Genomic DNA, 16,146 nt, shown 5'->3' on the forward strand with positions numbered 1-16,146 from the left:
CAGCTACTGGAATATCCATTTTCTCTAAAATATACACCTTTCTCTGTGAGCTTCTGCTGCAAAACACAACACATTTATTTATAGCGAGGGTCTATAATCTTTAGACAAGTTGAAGAAAAAATATAAAAGTTTGGAGACAATTTAGAAAGTGTCATTTTTAAATTTTAATATTTAGATTTATAAATCAGTGTATAATATACAGATTATAGATTACCACTGCCGTGTGAATCCTGCTTAAATAAGTTGAGAAGAAGAAACCGGGAATTTAGTATTTCCTAGATCCAGCAACTTGTAGGATATCATACCCCTTTCCTGACAGTTTCCATGCACAGGGAAACTTTGGGCATTCTACAAAGTTGTAGAATTGTATTGACCCGTGAGTGATCTGGGTAGTCTGTCATGTGGTTAAAGATCTGTAAAATAAAAAAGAAAAAAAGATTTAAAAGACACAGAGAGAGGTTATTTTATAGAGATAAAATGTCAACCAAATCTATTTCTCTAACTCGGGCCCAGTATGCAATTTGGACATTTTGGTGTAGATAAGGTATGGATGATATCTGTGTAGTCTGATGTTCTCCGTGGGGAGAGAATGGACTCATCATGCAGAAAGCAGCAATTGTTCAGGAATGTGCCTTGTCTGGTCAGGACTGCCAAGGTCCATCTTAATTGATACTGGCTGTGGGCAGCCAGCTCCAAATATTTATGGTCAGATGGTGGCGGATGAGTTGTATGGATGGCCTTTCCCAGGAGTCTGCAGCTGTTTAAATAGCCCCCCTGCGGGAGCCGCAGCACCACAGCTATGTTTGACATTACTAAACCTCAGCAGGGACAGGGAGAGCCATGGGGACAAGGAGTCCTCCCTGCTTCCTGGCTTCCATAGATTACTTTAATTGGTAAAACTATGCTCCTGTCACTGGAGAGGGCATGTCATAAAACAAAACATGAACAAAATCCTGAGCCTAAGAATTCATTTGCCCTGCGGCTCAACAACACCCTTCTGGGTAAAGCTGTGTCTACAGGGAGCCAGAGCACCAGCAGCGAGAGGAATCCCTTGGAAAGGGGACAGGGCTGTCACACCTCTCAAAGGGGGACAAAGTAAACAATCTCCATGGCTTCCTGCCAGCCTTTTTTTTTTTTTTCCCCAGTGATTTTTGGCTTTTCCATCAGAACAAGTACGTGCATCTTCAGTGTACCGTCATCATCTTTCTAGGGTGGGGAAAAAGGAAAACTTTCTCTGTGTGTGAGTGCACAAATATACGTGAAAGTAAGGGACATTATTTGAGTAGTGTGATTTTTTTGTTGCTTTCACATACAATGCACTTATGACAAGCCTGGATACACTATTGAAAGTGGTACTTAGCAGCTCTCTTACTTTCAAACAGATCTTTTTTCTTTCAAAGTTAATTGATTTTTTTAATAGGAATCATTAAAATTAGTTATGATTTCTGCATCATCTTTTAACAATTCATATTAATCAGGCTCCTTTAGTCTAAATCTGCTTAAGCAAGCCTGTTTTATTTGTGCTAGGGATGGACATGATACATTTTACAATTTTAACAACAGAGAGAATTAGGGTTTGAAGACAAACTACACTCCCTATAGTATGCTAACGGCCCCTTAGGTACCATGTTTTATACAGCCACTATTAATCCTATAACAGATGTGAGATAAAAATCATCTTTAGATGCTCAAAAGATAAAGTAATCCTAATTATAATCCTGATATTGCCTACAGTTGTTTTAGAAATATATTTTAAGCTTCAGCATCTCTGTGCTACTTGTAGTTATTCTGTATAAAATCAGTAGGGAAATTCAGATCCTTTTGCCTTTAAGTTTGTTGCCGAATTATAATTGCTGTTCTCTTCAGCCTACCAGCTGATTTTCCTATCTAAAGGATGTTGGCAGAGTGTGTCCCTGACTCATCCTCCTGAGCTTCACCCCAGCATGTTCACGTCCTTGCTCTTCAAGTATCACACTGTGCAGGGTGAGAGGATTTCTTCCACTTCAGTTTTCCTCTGGATTGCCCAGTTTCTCCATGTGGCTCTGAGATTCTTTCCCAATCTTCCAAAGGTCCCTACACAGGACAGTAAGACAGTACCTTAGAGCTGCCCTCTGTATTTAAACATTGCTGATTGTGTGCCAAAGACCTTGGGCAAGATGCAGTAAGCTGAAACAAGAAAGAGCTCAGTAATAAATACGTTTTAAAACCTGTCTTTGAGCTTGCTACTTAGCACTAGCAGGAAAGCACACATAGGTGAGTGTGTGTGGCAAATACTTTATATCTGTTAAAATGTTAATAATTTTTTCCAGAAGCTGTTTTGTTTTCTTTTGTTCTTTTCCAATTAGCAGTGTACCTAAGATGAAGAAGTACCTATCATTGTTATTTCATTTGTGTATATTTTTAGTTCATCATTTTTAAAAAATTGTAATTATCTTCAAGATGAATTCTTCACTGAAAGCAAGATTTGATCAATGGTTTCTTTGTTTAGTATTTCTCTGGTAAACTTGGTTGATGGGTTTCTAACTTTCTCCCATTCATGTGGTAAATAAGAAACAGAATGGCCTTTAATGTAAAGAGAAAATGGTGTGCCTGACAGCACTTAGACTGCAGATCCATGTCACAAAGGCCCAGCCTCTCCATGTCTCACACTCTATAAGAGTTCACTGTATAAGAGGTTCCCATGACCGGAAACCCAAGTTTCATTCCATAAGCATTTACTTTGGAAAGAAACTTGTTCCTCAAGCTTGTGTCCATGCGATCTCTTCCAGCCTCTAACTGCAACTTGGTTTTATTCCAGCAAATGTTGCTTGATTGAAAAGCCAAGAGTGAGAGATTTCCTGCCCCTCTGTCACATAGTTATAGTCGGATGGACACAGGATCGGTGTTTGATCCCCAGACTGGCTCCAGTTTCTGTCTCTCAAACCTGAATCAGTCGATATCTTAGTTCCAGGTCTTCTAACCTATTTGTGGAGCATAGGAAGGACACGACGTCATCATAATCAATCCTTTCAAAGTCATTAGATAAAAAGGTATAAATAGTCCTTGGAACAGGAACTGGAAACCAGCCTCCCCATTTCAGGTGACAACGCAAGTTTGGCTAGCAGATGGCTTTCCTGCTACCCTTCTTTGATCCAGGGGAGATCTGCTGCATAAAGGCTCGGTTTCAATACAACAGGCAAAGAATGCTCTCCCCTGTCCCCCCAACATGTAGGCTGTCTGCTGACAAATCCATTAATGGAACCTCATGGGAGAAGAGAGTTTGAATCTCCACAGATGATAGGGACTGGACGGTTTTCCACTTTCTAGAATATGCTTGAAAGCAGGTAGCAATTATCTTCTCCTTCTATGACACATGAAGAGTGGATAGAGCCTGTTTCATTCTTTTAAAAGCAAATATGTACAGGAATGCCAGCAAAGGTGGCCCAGTTAATAAGGGCTTCCTGGTGTATAAGTCATACACCAAAACTATAGAGAGGGAAAGGTTTAAGACAAGCAGCTCACTTCGGTGTTTATTATCACATCTACCACTCTTAGTTTGCTAGTCATTACACATTTTTCCTGTATATTAAGGGTCCATTGCTGAACAGACAAGCTCAGGGGTCAGAAAACTCCAAGTTAGGTATTGTGACTGTTAGGCATTCGTTCCACCTATTTTAGCTAAGTTTAAAATACTTTGGCTTTGGCCTTCTGACAAACACTGTCATCTAACCTAAAGTCAGTGCAGAAAAAATGCTCTTCTAGAGTACAATTGGTTGCATCTTAAGCTAGGTAAAGGATCCACAACTTTCTAGATGTTCCCTTCTCCCTTATCCCCATTGAACCTGTCAAAGACTAGACACAGTATCTATCTTCAAGAAATTTTACCTAGGTGAGATAAATCTTACTGAGAACATCTTCTGGATCTAGCTTGCTTTAGCTTGCTTGAAAAGGCTTTAAAAAAAAAAAAAAAAAGAAATGGTTAAGTGCACACAGATTTCTGTCTGTTTTCTGTATGTAGATGGCAATTTTCCCATGGTAAAGTTGTCTTTTAGTAAGCATGTGTCTAAATTCCTGGCACAACAGCATCTGAATCTTAGAGATGTGATAGGCCGGGGGTGTGCATTTGTCACTTATAACCTATTTTGTTTTTAAAAAAGACATTGCGCTTTTAAATTTCCTTTAGCCTTCAGTTTGTCTTGAAAGTGATACATCCACAGTCTTTTGCAGTAGGCACTTTAATATCCCAAATAATATGTTATCCAATGAGTGATGATTATGGCTGTTCCCAAGTCTCCTCCTTCTCCATTAGCCGTTGGTTTGCTTTTTTATTAAAGATCTTGTACCAGCTGAAAACTACAGAGTTCTTGCAGGTGAAGTCTAAATGGACATAACAGATGTAAAATATTGATTTCCAGTCAACTTCTATGTTTAAAAAAAAAAAAAAGAAAGGCAAAAACAAACAAGCAAAAACACATTTTACAATGGAAAAGTTCACACAGAACACAGGAAATAGAGAAAAATGTTTCCTTCCCATTTCAGCACAGGAGCTATACAGAGTGTTCTAAGTCAGAGAACATGCAAACAATGTTCAGTCTTCAGGCAAGGTCAGCAAAGCAGATGTAACTTTAAGCTTACCGCTCGTGTAGTGTGAGAACAATCCCTGGATAATGAAAAGACCTTATGGGGAAACCAAGGAGTTTGCTAAGCGCCTTGGCTGAAGGCACCATATGATTCATTGTGCACCATTTCCACATTGCTCAATGCTCTTGGGGCTGCTTGAACAGCAACGATTGGGAAAAAAAAATAAAAGTTTAGAGATAAATATTTTTAAATATCGTAGTGGGGAGGGGAGAAGAGAACAGCAAGACTCCAGGGCCTCTGCTGGAATCCTCCAACTCCTATTGCGTGTAGATCACTTTGAAGGATGCCTTGCTGTCCATGGGCTAGTTGTGTTACTAAAGAGGTGTGCAAGTGTCCTAAGGTAACACTAGTTGTACTAGCCACCTCCTACACTTTCAGCCACTCTTAGTTCTTCCACTGCCAGCTGTGAGCTGTCTACTGTAAAAACTAAATGCAAAAAATGTAAAACTAAATGCACAATGGCTTCTGTGCTTAAGAGACTTCAGTTCAGCATTTAGTTTATTGGAGTCTTGATCCTTGACAGATATTTCTATATTGTATTTCACTGAGGACAAGGAGATGAAAACATTAATTAATTTCAGAGGGAAGAAACAGTGCAATTTTCTTGGAAACTTCTTGCAGACATTTCAAAAAGTGAGACCTGTCCAAACAAATATACAGTTCACTGACAGCTAAAGATTATCCATTTGTAGTTCATTAGTGTTTTATCTTAATAAAAACATTAAGGAAATGATATTCCTTTTCAAGTTTTTTGAAGGAGGAAAAGCAATAACATTGTCAAGTGATGTATGCGACAGAGTAAGTTAACCTTTGTAACTCTGACCAAGGTCAGGTGACTGAGGTTGGAAAATAAGTTTTCATCCCCCTCTATATCATGTGGGTGCTAGGATTTGCTGGCTCTGCATCTCACTAATACACAGACATGAATCAAGCTCTAGTTTTCTGATAATCTCCTGTTGTCTCATGTAGCCGTGCATTGGAAGCTGAAGCCAGCAAAGCTCTAATGTGACATAGATAGATAGATAGATAGATTTTTTTTTTTTGGCTAAGCATACTTAATTACTAGTACAAACATCTACCAAATGCAATTAAATTTTCTTTCATGCAGTAGTCTCTGAAATGATTGTATTTTCCTAAAACAATAGACAGAACTGGTGAATTGCTGGTTATCATGCGTGGTCTAGATTTTACTGGCAATCAGCCTAACTGGTTTAGCAGTTGTTTTATTTTGTAACAGAGGAAATTAATGGATTTGAAATAATTTCTAAATTTATACCACCTAGTGAAATGCACGCCTGCCTGTGCAAATTAGCATAGAAATTTAATTAGCAATGACCCCTTACATATGATATATGACATACTTTGAAAATAATTTTGCATTAGTCCAGGTTCTGGAGCAAAAATATCTACCTTATAAAAAAATAACCATGGATAAAATTATTGGAAAAAACCTTACTGATAGCTCACCTGTTTTTCTTACCTGGCCTTCTATTATGCTTATCTTCTAGCCCTAGCTGATTTTCCCAGGATAGAATGATGAAGCAAGCTGACAAGGTAATGTGGAAAACTTGCCAGCTCATGCATTACAATCAATTACTCTATTGGAAAATTGCTCACCTAAATTTTACAGGACCAAAAACCTTTCAATTAATTTTCTTTCCTTGCTCACACAAATTTAAACAGAGAGACTGATGCCCAGTTGCCTTGTTCTAGAAGGTGTTCAGCAGTGACAATTCCCAGTGCACACTTGCCAGGGCCCGTGGTTGCAGTGACTGAGCTCCTCTTGAACATCTTTTGTCAAGAGGAAACTTTGTTTCCACAAAGTGGAAAAAAAGTTTTGAAGTCAGAATTGTGATCTGTTTGGCTGACTCATATTCTTTCAGATGATGTCATGAAAAAGTTTCATTAAAAAATAGAAGGCTTTATTTTACCTCTACTCCACACGAGAACAGAAACAAATAGAGATCCAAAATTGTTAGCTTTTGGTATTTCTATGACTTTGATACACCATTATAGGATTTCATTTGCATTTAGAAGTAAGGAGTAAGGTACACTTTGACTTCAAGTGCACCAACTACTCAAAAAGCACATCACCATTTCCTACATCTCCCATTCCAGAGAGATCGTAAAATTAAATTTGGAAAACATACAGTGTTGGAAAGATCTTGCCTTGAAAGTAGTCAAAGTGAGTTCAGAATTAGTTTTCCCCAGTATGTACTCAACCGAAAAAGTACCACAGCAGCTGTTCCTCCTCCTGCTATGCTGCTATTTTGAAGGGTATGGTGGGGTGACGTTATGCAATCATTTGTAGAGCAGTAATAATAATAAGTCAGATTTTATGACTCTATTTTCATTGTAGATTGCCAGATTAGTCTTTGCCCTAAGCACAACCACAACTATATCAGCGACTCTGCACGGAAACACTCTCCTCAGTGGCCTTAGGTCAGTTGGTGCTAAAGATATTGCTGAAAAATGACCTCTTTACAAAGCAGATGAGAACATTGTACCAGTAGAAATAGTCTTGCAGAGCATTTCAAAGCATGCATCAGTAGTGCTGGAGGATAAGGAAGGGAACATTCTGCATGCTGTTGATCTGTGAGGACCTGACAGGCTAGGTTTTAACTTTCTGATAATAAAGAGAGAGATCACCTCTCAGTGCAAAGACTGAGAAAATATGTTTAGTTTTCTCTTGACTTTCCTGCTCTTGTATACAGTCATAACAGTACTGCATAGCACACGTGCTAGGATTATATGCAGAGGGTCTCTGTATGTCTCACTTCAAGGGATTGTAATGACAATAGCAGTGAAGCACAGTGACAATAGCAAGTGAGTAGCAGCGAAGATACGGTGACAGGTCATTTTCTGATGCTTAGGATGCTTGGAGGAAAACAGGAAAGAACAACATTTCTGAAAAAATAGTTATGGTGAAATTCATGGTCAATGTGAGCTTTAATGTGCCGAAATAGCTATTCTTGTATACTTTTCTCAATATTTCTCTAATGTTCAGATGGCATTGAAGTTCATGCACGTGTGAAAATATAGATGTTTAGTTTAATTTATCCAGGAAAAAGATAGAAGTCCTCTAGATACCAGGCATTTGGCCAAGCTAAGTAAAAATTTCTGACATGAGTGCACACTTTCATTTATCAGAAAGATTCAGAACAAGATCAAATATCTGCTAGGGAAGCTGAGCAAATTCAGATGAAAGATCAAGACTCTGATTTTTGCCTTCCAAAATAACTAAAGATTATGTCAGTTTACCACAGGACATACCAAAGTCACTTTTTCTCATGTCTTTAAATCAAGACAGGATAGTTTTCTAAAATAATGTGATATAGTTCAAACATTAAGTTATCTTAAAATTTGGTGAAATTCTTCCTTCTGACTTTGTTCTGCAACAGGTCAGTGAGTCCACGTGAGTCCTGGCCTTAAACATAAAAGTCTTTGAATGTCAAAGAGAATGAATGTGAAAGGGAGAGAAGCATGACATTTAAAGCACACACATGTACTTGCTGAAAACACGTATTCAGCAGTCATTTGAATGACTGCTTCTCTGCACATCGTTCCATTCCCAAATAAAGTGATCTTTCAGCCTTGTTTATAACGAAAGAAATGCAATTCATGTAATTATTATTTTTTTAGAAAAATCTAGCACGATATGATCTTTAGGTAGTAATACAAAACTGTTTACCTTTTTCTTCTGAAAACAATGCATGAGATGTTATGGTTCATTGTAGCAGTATTGCCTATCAGGATGATTTTCTCTATCACAGTGTCCTCAGAACAAAACAAGTATCAAGAGTCTCCTTTTTCAGAATATTAAAGAGCACAAGAACTGACATAAAGAGTCTCGTGTTCTCATCAACATATACTTTATTCTCCCTGGTCTACCATACTGAAAAGTCAAATCTTTACCTTGAAACTACAAAGAGTTAACTGGCCCTGCAGGAAGGGAGATGTTTGTCCTGGAGGCAATGGCCTCACAGTCAGTCTCTGTATTGGCAGTGTGGGCACCACTTGGCTTAGATACTTAATGTACCGAGGCAAAAACACTTGGCAACTGCTGTGGATGAAATACCCAAAGTCATCACATGAATAGACCTTACTTTGCCAAAAGGAAGACTTCCCTGTGGCTGGGGACAGGAAGGGTCTGGGATGCTTATGCCATTCAAACAAGCCTCAGGGAATGATTTTCCCCCTTAGACCCTAGAGGCCCTTTGCTTACATCAGCACAGAAAGTGCAAGACAGAGGTAATAGGAGGTGTGGAGCACAGATCCTTGTGCAGACATACTGGGATTCATGAGACATGCCTTTCTTGCATGCACCCATGTCTGGGGGTGTCTCGGAGCAGGGAGTGATGGGCTCTCTTTCACACAGCACCATTCTGCCTGTATAGATGAGGTTTGCTCCTCCCAGATGTTATGGACATACAAGAAATGGACAGCATATAATGACAAGATAAAGGAAAAGTGGAAAGGCAGAGGAAGAAGCAAAGGTGAAAGTTCAGCAGAAGACACCCTAAATTCTCTCTCTCTTTCTTCTTTCCTGAATCTTCACTTCCCCCATCCCCCTTTCAGTACCTCAATATCCACATAATATCCACATCATCCTTGTCCCCCCAGCACCTTTATCATCCCTTGGTACTATTATCCTTTGAAAAGTGAGGAAAATTTATGTTAACAGTTCCACTGATGAATGCTCATTTATGGTCAAAAGTGCTTCTTTATGGAGATTTCTCTATCCACACATGAATAGATCTGTATTCACACCCCCTTCCTTGCTAAAAATTCTCTTTGAGTCTATAATTACATAGCAAGTCTTTCAGGCTCCCTTCCTCCTGCTGTGCTTCATAGTGAACCTTTTCTAATTGTTTTTGTTTCAATCTTTTCTATTCCTTCAGCAGATTGATGGCGTATTTTTACATTTTTGGCATTTACAAAGGAATAATGATGTTCTTACACTGTCCATTTATTTGGATGACACTGCACCCCAAGGATTTTCCACCACAATGGGTTTTTCACAATGTTCTTCAGACAGCCAGAGTAAGGACTGATCATCAGCAGAGATGTTGGTATACTGAGATACCCTGCCCAGGTGTGGACAGCACTCCCTGAAACATGAAAAATGTGCTCTGAAAACCATATCCTTGGAAATATCTCTAAAAACTTTAAATCAAGCTGCCTGGGGACAAAAATTGGCTAGTCCTTAGTTGTTTGTCTAAGTCAGGAGAGGAACAAGGGTGTGAAGCTCATGAAGATTAAGAAAGAATTTGTTTCTCTTTCCTTAAATGCTTCTTAATGCAATATTGAATTAAGAAAAAGCCATAGCTGTGTTCAGGAAAGCAAATATTTCAGCTGCTCCTGCACGTCCCTCTAATAAATGGTTTACAGCTGGCAGTAGATGGCCATCTTTCTTCAAGCCTGTAGAGAACACAGGAAAGAGAAAAAGACTTTTGGGAGCCCAACGTGTGTAGGAAACTAACACCTACAGACTCTCCCCTTATCCTATATCTTTTAAACCTATAAGCCAACTTCAGGGAAAGGAACTTTATGGATGGATAGTAGTCCAATCTCAGAGATACTACAACTTCTTAAGCTTTGTAATTATGTGACCACACAGAAAAGGGAGATTCTCTTTAATGTCCTGTCTGAAAGAAGAAACCACTTAAATGTTCACAAAAGGCACACATCAGAAAACCAGGCTCCCTTTGCTCATGAACTAACCTCTTCCTCTCTTTTTAGTCTTTACATAGAGAAACGGGTTTCCTGGCATTCAGCCATGACTTAAGTTAGAGAGAGCTATCTCCAGTCCTTGAATTGTGTTCTGATTCACATAGAAGCTTTACTACAAGTTATCATTTAAAAAAAATAAAAAAAAATAGAAGGTTAGAGGAGAAAATATGAGGCTGAATCTCTCTCAGGGAGACAACACAACACAGCTAGAGTCAAAACCAAAAATGACAGAGGGCTGACATGATGCAGTGATGTTTTTGAATACTCATGCTTTAAATGAAGCAGTCTTGGAATCAGACCACAAGACTCTTAACAGCTTGTGGCAGGTGTAATGCTAAGGGGTGCCAGGCATGTAATTTTCTCCAATTAAAATAATTACATAATTGGTGATCAGTTACTGCACTTCTGAAAAATAGCTGGGAATCCCTCATCCATGGGTATTCTGAATGACTGTTTAAGTCTTTCTGTCAAAGAGATATGATAATCACTGTTCTGTATGGAGTATCATATCCACAGATTCTCTCATGCCCAGTTGTCTTTTGGCAGGTTGTTTCTAGCTGTATTACTCTGAAAATGTCCTCACAAAATGTGAACAAAATTCCCTTCTCATGAGTTTTTCTGACTACTTCCAGAAAGCTGGTAAGATCATCGGATTCCTGAGATGTAAGAATGGGACAAATCCTTCCTTCCCTATCTGTATGTCTTTGAAAATACCTCAATATCAAGCACCAGAATGTAATCTGAGCTTTATTTTATGCCAGGCCACCAGCAAACCTCTTCCCTGTCCCTGTGCAGTGAAGTGTTGGAAAATTTCCTGATGGTCTTTTAAAAGAAAGACATCAGACAAGGAACCTCATCCTCTCAGACGGGTGGAGAGACTTGCAAGGACTGGGGAAGCAAAAGCAGATTGTGGCCTCCTACAAGACCAGTGCTCAGCCGAACCAAAGCTGTCAGCATGCAAGAGCATCCAGTGATGGCATGTAAACCCAAGCATTGTTGTTAAGCAGAACAAGAACACCTCATGAAACCATAAAGCATCCACGAGGGTTGTTCATCAGGTGATTGTTTAGGCTGTAGCCAGAGCTGCAAATGAGCACACAGTTCATGGCTCCTGATAATGAGATACATGCAAAAAGTTTGTGGGGGTATAAAAATGGCTTCTCCAGAATAGTCCTTCTGAACATGAAATATGAATCTTCAGGAAAGGATATTGGCAGAAGAAACAGCTGCTAAAGGGAGTCCCTTCATCTCCAAATCCAATAAACAACATTAACAGGCAGGGGAGAAAGGGCAAGCAGATAGACACCAGGATGTTGCAGAAGGGAAGAAAAGTCAGTAAAGCACTTCTAGACTAGGAACACAGTAAGTAACATTTAACATATGGCCCTTTTTATAACACATAAATCATTTCAGAGGATTGCAGAAGCCCTGAAGGCCTTCAAGGCCTTCCGGTGGAACAAGCATGATAGGCATTCACTGCAGGGCTTCATCTGGTGGTGCAGCAAGGAAATTAACATCTCAGTGCATTCCCAATAGCGGTGTACATGTTTCAGCTGCAGCTTCTGGTGTAATTCCCTTTGGCAGTCCCTCTGGCTCCTGCACATCAAGCTCAGCTAAAGCCTTAAGGCACCATGGAGCAAATGGAGAAAACTCTGGGATTTGTGTGAAATCTTTATTGCTCGGAGACACCTGTAGAGGACGAGAGTTCAAGGCCTAACCTCATATATTAAGGCCTGTATGTGCACAAAGCATGGCTAAAAGCACTTTAAGCTTGTGAGGTGCATAAAATGTCATGTAGAAGCAGCTTTAAGCACCATATTCTGAGCGGCAAGACTGCTCTCTCAGAGACCTTGGGTTATTGACCAGCAGGGCTATTCAGAGCTAATCAGCCCTCATGCAAAATTTTGTTTTTTCTGGAATATGCCTTCAGGACAATAAGAACCTCACAGAACAAACAAGGTCAACCCTGGTCACTCCCTGGTTTATATCTCCAGCTTGATGCCTGGTCTGGGACACCTAACTGCTATGCTTATCTTGTTCTTAGTCACGAATGGCTCACAGCCAGGGCTAGCTGGTTTTCAAAGGTTTCTGTTAAGAAAGGGGTCTCAAGGGTTAAATATTCTATTTATGGATCTTGCCAAGATTTTGCAGTGTTTCAAATATATGGGTGTATTTTTAGACAGAGAATTCTGAAAATAACCCTTCAGCCATCCTAAAAATAAACTGCCACACTTCAATAGATCCCATTGATGTAACATGAATAAAAAATACATTTTAATTTCCTACAACCAAACAGAAGAAAAGTAAAATGTTTGTCCTTCTAAACAGAGAGAGAAAGAAGCACTTTCTTGAAGTGATAAGTCTCACATTTCAGCCTTGCCATCTCTTAAAGGTTCTGCTTGGTGAATCATCAAGTTTACTGTGGAAAGAGGAACTACCATGAAAACCCCTGTGCTAGAGGTTTCAGATGGAAGACATCTCTTTTTTTGGATGAAGACAACACCTTGAAATCGGATATAAAACGGAGTATGTTTGATTTCATAAAGTGTTTGCTACAGTTTTTTTTTGTGATAGAATTCTGGTTTTGCCTAGTATATCAGAGACAAAATCCTGTTTCCATGGAAGTCAGAATTTCTGAAGGATTTCTAAACCTTCAGAATTTCATCCCTCATCTTTTCCTTTCCATTTCTCCTACAACCTTTATTTAAAGGGTGATGTGTAATAACAAACAAAGCCCTCAATCCCCTCAGGAAAAAAAAAAAAAAAAAAGGCAATGATTAAAAGAGCTTATTTCATATGCTCAGCCAGGTTAAATCCATGTAATTCCTTCAATTCTGGTAGTGTTATGATTCTCCCTGACTTGAGGCTTTCAGTCTTCCTCTGACGTATTCAGAGCTTGGTACTAATTGCAACCACAGTCCAAGCTCAGGCAGTGGGCAGTTGGGTTGAAAAAGACCATTTGTGTTGGCAAGACAGCTCAAATAACTTCAGTTATAGGCACCTTCCCCACTCCAGATCACACTGCAAACCTCCATAGCTGCTTTTGGATATGGAGCCTTGAAGGATACTGAGACTATCCCTAAGCGTTTCTACTAAACAGCTAAATTCACTGGATTGGTGGCAAAATCCTGGATCTTTTCCTGTGTTAATTCATCTGCAAAACTCTTATATCTTCTTTGGAGACACTATTCCATCTGATTTTTGGAAACCTAAAGGATTTAACAAGTAATCCATCATCTTGCTGAACAGATTAATAATCACATTGGGTTTTTTCAACCTATTCCCACAACCCAGATTCCAGAATAACTTAAAATCAGACTTCATTTTTCTTGATAGAAAACTTCTTGTTGAATAACCAGAATCAGCCTGTCCCCCACACGAACAACTTTCTGATCTCCTACAATGTTATGACAATCAGGGATATGTAAATGTGTTGCAGAAACATGTCACTTTTGCTCTTTTTAAAAATATTCATCATTTCAGACAAATGGAGCCATCCTTACTGTGGTAGGGGATTACACCCAAATCTCCTAATTACCTTATATATTCAAAGTAGTTTTGCCATGAAGTTAAAAACTTTCTGAATAAATAACTTCTAGATGATATTTGTTAGCTCACTTGGGTTTCTGAAGAGTTCCAACAAGAGCAGGTATAGAACTATTTTTACAATCTGGCTGAGACTACTTTAAATAGAAACAAACTGACTTTTAAATCTTCATCCTAGGGATGTCTTCTGGGACTATCACTTGTTTGTGCATGCACTATCCTACGCACTGGCTGATGAGTGAGTCATTCAGCCTGCCACCTTATCTGCACAATACCGTGCAATCTGGAGAATGTGGACACATCTGAAAGTGATTTTTCTACTCCTGGTTGCCCAGACTAAAAGCTACATCAAAGGAAAAAAGAAGAAAGAAAAAAAAAAAGAAAAGAAAACAAAGAAAAAAAAAGAGAGAGAGATCTTTTTGATTTGTTTGTTATGAAAGCCCAACAAACTTTTTTTATTATCATTTTCATGTCATCAGACAGCATGAGCTTGGTTTCATATTCTTATCTATGCAAGCAAAATCAAGGCTAGGTCCCACGTGCACTTAAGGCCAGGCACAAATCAGCAAAACTCTCCTTAAGAGTAATATCAGACAAGCCCCATGCTAACATCATCCTGTGAGATCTCTGCTACTTTTCTCATGATCACTTCTGAAGGAATCAGTGCAATTTCTGGCATGTGCAATTCCCTCTTTTAGAAAAAGATAGGATCTATTCTCATTGGTGTATATTCAGTGACTCAAGCAGAATCACTTTGTTATTTACCCTAGCCTTACTACCATTTCCCATTCTCAGGCCTGTAATTTCATGATGATTTCAAAACAAGGCTGACCTGAATTATCACCCCAACTTGCCCTCTGTGACTTATTTAACTTATTGACTTATTTATCACTTGTTTTGGGAGTTTGGGACTTTGCAAACAAAGTCTTCGCACAAACCCAGGTTAAAAACAGGGGAGGATTTTTGTTGTTGTTGTTTTCCTCAATGAACACGACTTGTTCTGAGATCTCCTGATAAAATGGCTTGGAGAAGATATTAAACACACAATAATTCAATAATTTGCCTGGGAACATTGTGGGAAGAGCATCCCAGAAACACCTCTGCAGAGCACTTCGGGCAAGGAATGGAATAGTTTCTTTCAGCTTTCTCATCCTGCTCCTTACTTCAATGAAATAACAGCCCCTGAGAGCTGGCTGGTCTTGGGTTGGGCTGTTGTAAACTACTGACATTAACAGCATCAGCTATAGTTTTCGACAAGAGTATCCTATGTTAATAATGACTTCCAAGAAGCTCTTGGAAGAAACAGGTTAAAGTAATGTGGATGTGGTCATGAAGGCACGTCACTTGTACTGCACAGGACCATGGAGTAGGCTCCAACATTAGCCCACGTTCAGATGTTACCATGCTCTCTGTCTGGCATGGGTTTGGTCTGTGCCAAACAGTGCTCTCTCAGACAACATGAAGGCACGGTCCAGGGAACAGTGCAGGTCAGAAGGCATTCCCATTTGTCGTTATGGATGAGCCTTCTGTTGAGGGATAGGAGCATTACTGTAGAGACACCAGATGGATCTGTACCAGTCACCTGCAGAATGAGAGGAAATATGATGACTTGCTAGTAGAGGGGTAGACAAGGTTCCTGTTGGCTTTGTGAGCTGATTGCAATATCAGTGTGCTCTTGTTTGTTTGACAGACAGTAGCAAAACCTAGAGGATCCAATGATCTGGTATTGCACAAGGATAAAACAGATACATACAGATAAAAATAAGAAAGCATCCAAACAACAAGCATCCCTTAGGTAGGCAAAGATTTCTTTCATGTCAAAGCAGTATGAGCAGAAGGTACCGCTTTTTCTTGGCATGATTCAAACTTGTAGGAACTTACAGAACTGTCACAAGGAGGACCTGGACCACATCTAAGCCATAAAACTTAAGACCAGAAAAACACTTGTATCATTGCCTAAGTCAGCACTACCTGAGCCGTACCAGATAAAGTAGCCAGGAGACACAATGCCTAATCTTTCCCTTTGAGGGAATGCATATCTTGTATAAAAAAAAAAAAAAAAGAAAAAGAAAAAGAAATAATAAAAAAACCCACTTTCTCTTATTAAGGAAATCAGCTCATGAAGGATCATGAGGTCTCGAGGAAGTTGTTCCAGTGGTTAATTGCTCTCACTATTAAAATATTTTTTATTTCTAGTCTGAATTTCTCCAACAGTTCACGCTAGCCTGACCTCTACTTATCACAGTA

General features: G+C 39.2%; 2 long non-coding RNA genes across 2 annotated transcripts in view; both read left to right on the plus strand.

Moving 5' to 3' along the window:
- The first annotated feature begins 1,002 nt into the window (after window positions 1–1,002).
- The window catches only part of LOC118248481 (uncharacterized), a 50,009-nt gene continuing 34,865 nt past the window's right edge, over window positions 1,003–16,146 (plus strand). Inside the window, exon 1 of the long non-coding RNA XR_004778761.2 lies at window positions 1,003–1,172. This is a non-coding gene — a long non-coding RNA (uncharacterized LOC118248481). The remainder of the gene's footprint in view (window positions 1,173–16,146) is intronic.
- LOC118248482 (uncharacterized) lies at window positions 11,121–14,162 on the plus strand. Its single transcript, XR_004778762.1, has 3 exons — window positions 11,121–11,411; window positions 12,746–12,879; window positions 14,078–14,162. It is a non-coding gene; the product is annotated as an uncharacterized LOC118248482 (long non-coding RNA).

The sequence above is a fragment of the Cygnus atratus genome, chromosome 4, assembly GCF_013377495.2.
Source record: "Cygnus atratus isolate AKBS03 ecotype Queensland, Australia chromosome 4, CAtr_DNAZoo_HiC_assembly, whole genome shotgun sequence".
Lineage (NCBI taxonomy): Eukaryota > Metazoa > Chordata > Aves > Anseriformes > Anatidae > Cygnus > Cygnus atratus.